This window comes from Canis aureus, chromosome 32 (assembly GCF_053574225.1).
Source record: "Canis aureus isolate CA01 chromosome 32, VMU_Caureus_v.1.0, whole genome shotgun sequence".
NCBI classification, from domain to species: Eukaryota; Metazoa; Chordata; class Mammalia; order Carnivora; family Canidae; genus Canis; species Canis aureus.
In genome coordinates, this window is record NC_135642.1 from 39,296,855 (window position 1) to 39,303,608 (window position 6,754).

A 6,754-nucleotide genomic window follows, 5' to 3' on the forward strand; every position below is an offset into this window, starting at 1 on the left:
ACAGTTATGGTCAGAGCTGACATCCTCTAATGATCATTCTTTTTTTTAAAAGATTTTTATTTATTTATTTATTCCTGAGAGACACAGAGAGAGAGAGAGAGAGAGGCAGAGACACAGGCAGAGGGAGAAGCAGGCTCCATGCAGGGAGCCCGACATGGGACTCTATCCCGGGTCTCCAGGGTCGCACCCTGGGCTGAAGGTGGTGCTAAACCGCTGAGCCACCCGGGCTGGCCCAATTATTCTTAAAGAAAAAAAAAAAAGATTGATTTATTAGAGAAAGAGTGCATGCATGTGAGAAGGGAGAGTGGCAGAGGGAGAGGGAGAGAATCTCAAGCAGGCTCCCTGCTGAGCATGGAGCCTGACACAGCTCAACCTCACGACCCTGAGATCATGACCCGAGCAGAAATCAAGAGTGAGACGCTTAACCAACTGAGTTATCCAGGTGCCTACAATAATCGCTGTTAATGTAACAAAGACAGCCAGAAAGCAAGTCTCTCTTAATATGATGCAAAAGGGATACACAGTCAGCTATGGAGTATTCTTGACAAAACTTGAACCCAAGACTGGTCAAGCCTCTAGCCAGAGCCAACACTAGGGGATGCCAAAGAACTCGGTGATCAAGATCAATAACATTAACGCAGTATTTTCAAAAATCAAAATCAAAATTAATGCAGAAAAGTTCATGATGAACAAAATATCAGAATTTTAAATACAGACAGAATCAGTATTACTGATTATTACTGGTTTTTCCTTTGCCTCAGTTTTCATTATGGCTCAACTCTATTACTGATCTCGATCCTGTCCTAGAGTCAAGATCCAATGATCATTTTTACTGAAAACATAGTGATAGAAGAAACACTGAGCAAATCCAGTATGTGGTAAACTAAGGTCGATGACCAGTTTCTTCAATAAATAAATTGCAAGGGAAAAAAACAAAGTTGGAGTCCCAGAGTGGTAGTTACACAGATGTGTTTACTTTATGGTGCTTCAGCGAGTCATCCTTATGGTATGTGTACTTTTCAACATTATGTTATATTGTAATAAAATAAATAAAAATGTTATTTAAAAGATGGAAGAAGCACCTAAATCCAAGTAGTTACTAAGTGCAGGTGACTGACTAGGTTATGGATATTTATAAAATTTTATTTTTAATGTTGTTTCAGAATGTCTGGTAATTATTTTATAATTTATAATTTTATAATTGTGTTATATAATTTGTGTAACTATAATTACTATAAAAGGTCTATGTCGTATTGTTACATAATTTACAATTTTATAATCTACACAATATAATGGTGAGTTATAAATTTATTTAAGCAAAAGGTTTAGAAAACCTTATCTGGCCCTTAATTATTAGAGATGGATACTGAAGTATGCTGGGGTGAACTGAAGGAAGACTGGAATTCATCTTTAAATATTTCAGCAATTAAAACCTGAAAACTAGAAAAAGGTAAAAAAAGAAGAAGGGGGTGGGAGGAGGAGAAAGGAAGGAAGAAACAGGCCAAATGAAGTAGATGAGGGGAAAAAATGGTAATTTTTGGATCTGAGGAACATATTGGAGTTCCTTATACTCTCTACTTTTATGTTTGCTTGAAGGTTTTTCATTAGAACATTAAAAATAAATAAGAGAAGCTTTCGCACTCACCTGCTGTCATTTCCTATTGCACTATCTTATTTTATTTTTTCTAAACTATTTATTACCTGAAATTATCTTGCGTATTGGTATATTGCCTGCCTCCTCCAGAAGAATAGAAACACCACAAAAGCAGGGTGCATCTGAGTCTTGCACTCCTTTATTCCCAGCAACTGAAACAGTTTAAAATGATGAACTTTATCAGCACCCCATATCAAATATGATTTTTCAAACAGGTGAAGTGTTGTAATTGAGGGTATTTTATTTTTGGTATTATTTCAAGAATAAGATCTCACTACAGTCTTGCTTCTTCTGTCAGAGAGCATCAGCTCTTCACACAGGTGTCCCAGCTCATTTCTCTTTGGAGGGTTGGCCAGATTTTGAAGGATGCAGAACCAAAATCCCCTTAGGAGCTCTTTACAGTCATTTCCTGGCCCCCAAATCAGTTATTTCCAAACTGTAATGGCTACAAACCCCAGCACTTTATTTGACCTGCTGATGAATTCCCCTGTGAAGTTAATTTCAAAGAACTTTGAAAGACTCCATCTTCCTTAAATTATCTTATTTTTTTGTTTTTTAAAATATTTTATTTATTTATTTATTTATTTATTTATTTATTTATTTATCTATTTATTTATTTTAGAGAGAGAGAAAGAGAGGGAGAAGGAGAGAGAGAATCTTAAACACAGAGCCTAGCACAGAGCCGGACTCTGGGGCTGGATCTCTGGACCCTGAGATTATAACCTGAGTCGAAAGCAAGAGTCGGCCACCTAACCGATTGTGCCACCCAGGTGCCCCTTCCTTAAAGTATTTTAAGACTATACTAGACAAAGAACAGATGATGCTGCAATCACCAGCTCTTGGTCAGTTCTCAATGTCAAAGTCATCTTCTCCATCTCATGAAGAGACCGTGCAAGTCAGAACAAGCAAGTTTCTCTTCCAAAATGTACCTCATTTAAAGTACAAACACAGTTGAATTTTCTTATTTTTTTTTTTTTTTTGTGTTTAAGGACAGAACAAATCTACTCGTCTCTCTCTTCATTTTCTTCTCTTGGCTGTGGGCTTGTGGACTTGTGGTATTAGAAGCATTATTTTCAGGTAAAGAAAATATTTATTAATGTTCATAATGGTTGATATATGTTCTTTTCTGAAGTCTGTCCAATGGCCCCTTGAGAGGACTTACAAGAGACTCAAGTGCATTTGTATAATTGAACTCATCTGGGCACTTGTTCACTGGGTTGGCCCTTCAGAGTGTAATCCAGGTGTTTTGGGATGGGACCAGCACCCTTATTTTACCCACAAGAGGGCAGCTTTGGTCCTGACTTCCAAAGATCCCCACTGGTTCTTAGCCTCCATCTCTAAACTCCTCCCCATTTTTCCTAGGAATTCATTCTCCTTTTTAGATTCCTTAGGGGTTCAGAGCTCGAGTCCCCATCCCTGACTTAATCAGTGTGCTTTTCCATCCTTTACGTTGAAATATACAGATACTCCAAAGGCCAGAGTGTTTCAGGACGAGTGGGATTGCCAAAGAGAGCTGAACTGTGGAGCCCTTGGAATCCATTTGGCCTATAAGAGGATTTGCTTGGATGTTTGGAAACACTATAAATTTATTATCACTTTCAGGCTGGGGGAAATCAGTTTTTATTCAGTATCCTTTCAACAACTATTTCCTGAGCTCCAGCCACAGGCCAGACACTATAAGATGATTTGAGATACACGCTTCCTACCTCACAGTTCATAATCCAGCAAAGAAACCGTGGATAGACGGTTTAAGTATTAAGTATAATGCAAAAATATTAGTGCTCTTGTAAGTTTTGCCCATGCTTCTTGGTTAGGATACATTAACTGTCAAGAGTTTTAGTGGCAGTTTTTTTTTTTTTTTTTGAGGCAATTTCTTTATTCTAGGATGGCGTGAGGTGATTTCCATATCTTCTCCCTTTCCAATCCTTCCAAGAGCACTAGTGTTGTAGGTATTATGATCTCCATCTTATAGGTAAGGGAACTGAAGCTTAAAGAGGTGAGATAGGCCTCATAGTTTGGCAAGTGGCAAGGCTGGGTCTTAAACTAGGGTCTTCCTTGTTGCCCAATCATGGGAACGTGAGCTGGACTCTACGCAGGTGCCAGGCTCTGAGGGTTATGTCTCACTGTGGACACCAGAGGGCGATGGGAGAGAGCAAAGCAGCAGAAGGAATTTGCCTCTACGGTCACCTCTGAACAGTCACAGCAAATTGAACTTCTCAAACTCATCTTTGTTTCTTTTTTGTTTTGCATTGTTTTTGTTTGTTTGTTTGTTTGTTTGGGTTTTTTTAGAGAGAGAGAGAGAGAGCGCACATGCACGTGCACGCGCACCTGGGGAGGGGCAGAGGCAGAAGGAGAATCCCAAGCAGGCTTCATGCCCAGCATGGAGCCCATCACAGGGCTCAATCTCATGACCCTGAGATCAGGACCTGAGTTGAAATCAAAAGTCAGACACTTAACTGAGCCAGCCAGGCACCCCTCAAACTCACCTTGGAAGATGCATTAACCGTAAGCGCAGTGCTGAGAAGGCAGGTCCGAACTTACCGCATGTTCCACTTACAGACAAGAGCGAGGATCACTTAAGAGTCATCTTTTGCTTAAAGCACGTCAGCTCATGGCTTCTTTTACCCATAGTATGGAATGTTTGTGGAATTTAATGGGATGTTTGTGTATAGTCACAAGACACATGTCTCGCTTGCTTCCGCTCATCCCATAGCTGATTCCAAATCAGGGGTGTTGTGCAAACAGCTGCTCAACCAGAAATTGCTCTAAGTGCAAGCAGCTCAGCTCAGTTCACCCATGGGCTGGATACACACTCCAGGCACATGCCCCACCACCCCATTTATTCCAACACCCAGAGCAACGTGTGGCTGGCACGACCACTGCTCCGTGCGCAGCATCCCAAAGGACAGATCCACCAACATGCCCATCATCCTGAGCGCTGCTCATGAGGCCGAGGTACTCAGGCTGTAGCCCACAGGGGTACTTTTCCATGGAGGGAATGAGCACTCACCAGGACAGAAGTCAGTGTCGGGAATAAGAAGTTGCCATTCTCTGTTTCCCTCCTGTCCTCCCATGAGCCAGGTCATTAGCTTGTTGGTAGCTTTTCCATCCTGTTTACAGCTCACAAGGAGTAGAACATGCAGCTGAAAACTACTGGAAAAAGCGAGTTCATTTTAAGGAAAGTATTTAAAAATAATGGATGACCAACGTGTCTTCAAAGAGCACTTTTTCATATGTTTCAGTCCCGTGTGGCTGAAACCAGAGCCCTTTTCAACCCAGCCACACCCTGGAGTGATGCAATAGTAAACGAATGAGAGAGCCACAGGCAAGGACACCTCTCTGGATGTGCAGCTGGCCTGCCAGCTCGGGGGTTACCCTCCAGGCCCATAGGCAGTGAGTCAACTGACTAACGTCCCGAGAGCCTTCGCCCCAAGATGCACAGCATCTTTGCCCCAAGATGCACAGCATGGCAAGGGATGGGAGGCAGTCTGGCCCTTACTCAGTGTTTGGGGAAAAGGCAGCCAGTAATTCTTTATTATTATTATTATTTTTAACTGGGAAGGGATGTGAATAGGACTCTAGTTCAGAAAAATGGGTTTGGTGGCATCCTGGGGATAGGTTAAAGAAGAGGATTGGAGACAGGGAGACCTTGAGAGGAGGCGGATGAATGTAAATAAGCACCTGGGGACAGAGCACGCACGTAAGAAACATTTCAGGGCTGGAACTGACGGCTCTGAGTCACTGACTGAACGTGTTCAGTGGGGGTGGAGCAGGTATAAAGACGACAGCCTCACATTCTCTGAGCGTGCACCACGTGCAAGCATTTGACAGGTATTGGCTCATTTTGACAAATCACATGAGGTGGGAATGATTATCATCCACCTTTTGTGGGAAAAGAAACTGATGCTCAGACAGGCTAAGTCATTTGTCAAAGGTCACTAGGATTTGAACCCAGGCTGTTGAACTCCAAAATCTGCCTTCTTCACATATGCCACAAGTCTCTTCCCCAGTCTGGGGAACATGAAAGACGGTGACGTCCCTGGCTGAGATGGGAAGTCAGGGGGAGCAGATCTGCCTGCGGTGGGGGGTGGCGGGACGACAGACGAGGTGGTGTTTGGACACATGTAGGGCGTGGGTGTTCCGCCGGCACCTCAATGGGAGACGTCAGCAGGCTTTGGGTCCCAGTGCGGACAAGGAGCTGGTTTTCATTAAAAATAACGAAACATCTGTAAAAATACTGTTGGCTGGGTTTCCCAGTCGAGCTATTCAAGAGAGGCCTGCTGTGCTAACAAACAGGAAGCCCGTGCCCCAGCTGAAGGTTTGACCCAAGACCTAGAGAGGTCAGGTTCATCAGCAGGTACTCAGGGGCTCCAGACCACTGTGAGTGGGGAAGGGTGACGTGTGCCTGCTGGCCTACCAAAGAGAGCAAGCCTCCGCCCGGAAAAAGGAGGAGAGGACGGATGTCTCTAAGCCTTACTGTTTACTCCATGTCCCCTCCTCATTCCAACGGACCAGGGTTTCCCAATGCTGCTTGCCCATTAGAATCACCCAGGGAGTTTCAAAACTGCTCCTCCCCAGGCCTCACCCCAGACCCAGTGAAACCAGACTGTCTTAGCGTGGACACAGGCAGCTTTGGAAAGCTCTCTAGGTCGTTCTAATGTGAGGCCAGGCCTAAGCACCAGCGCATCGGAAGAAGAGGTTGGACTTTGGGGATGACCAGAGAGCAGGGTGATTAATGACTTACACCTACAAGTACTTTTTGGTGCAGAAAGCACTTTTGCATACAGGCCTTATGTGAGGAGCAGCTACCGTCATCCACTGGGTGGATGGGGAAACCACAAATCAAAAAGATAATGGCTTGGGATCCCTGGGTGGCGCAGCGGTTTGGCGCCTGCCTTTGGCCCAGGGCGCGATCCTGGAGACGCAGGATCGAATCCCACGTCAGGCTCCCGGTGCATGGAGCCTGCTTCTCCCTCTGCCTGTGTCTCTGCCTCTCTCTCTCTCTCTCTCTCTCTCTCTCTGTGACTATCATAAATAAATAAAATCTTAAAAAAAAAAAAAAAAAAAAAAAAGATAATGGCTTGCTCGAGGTCAAATCAT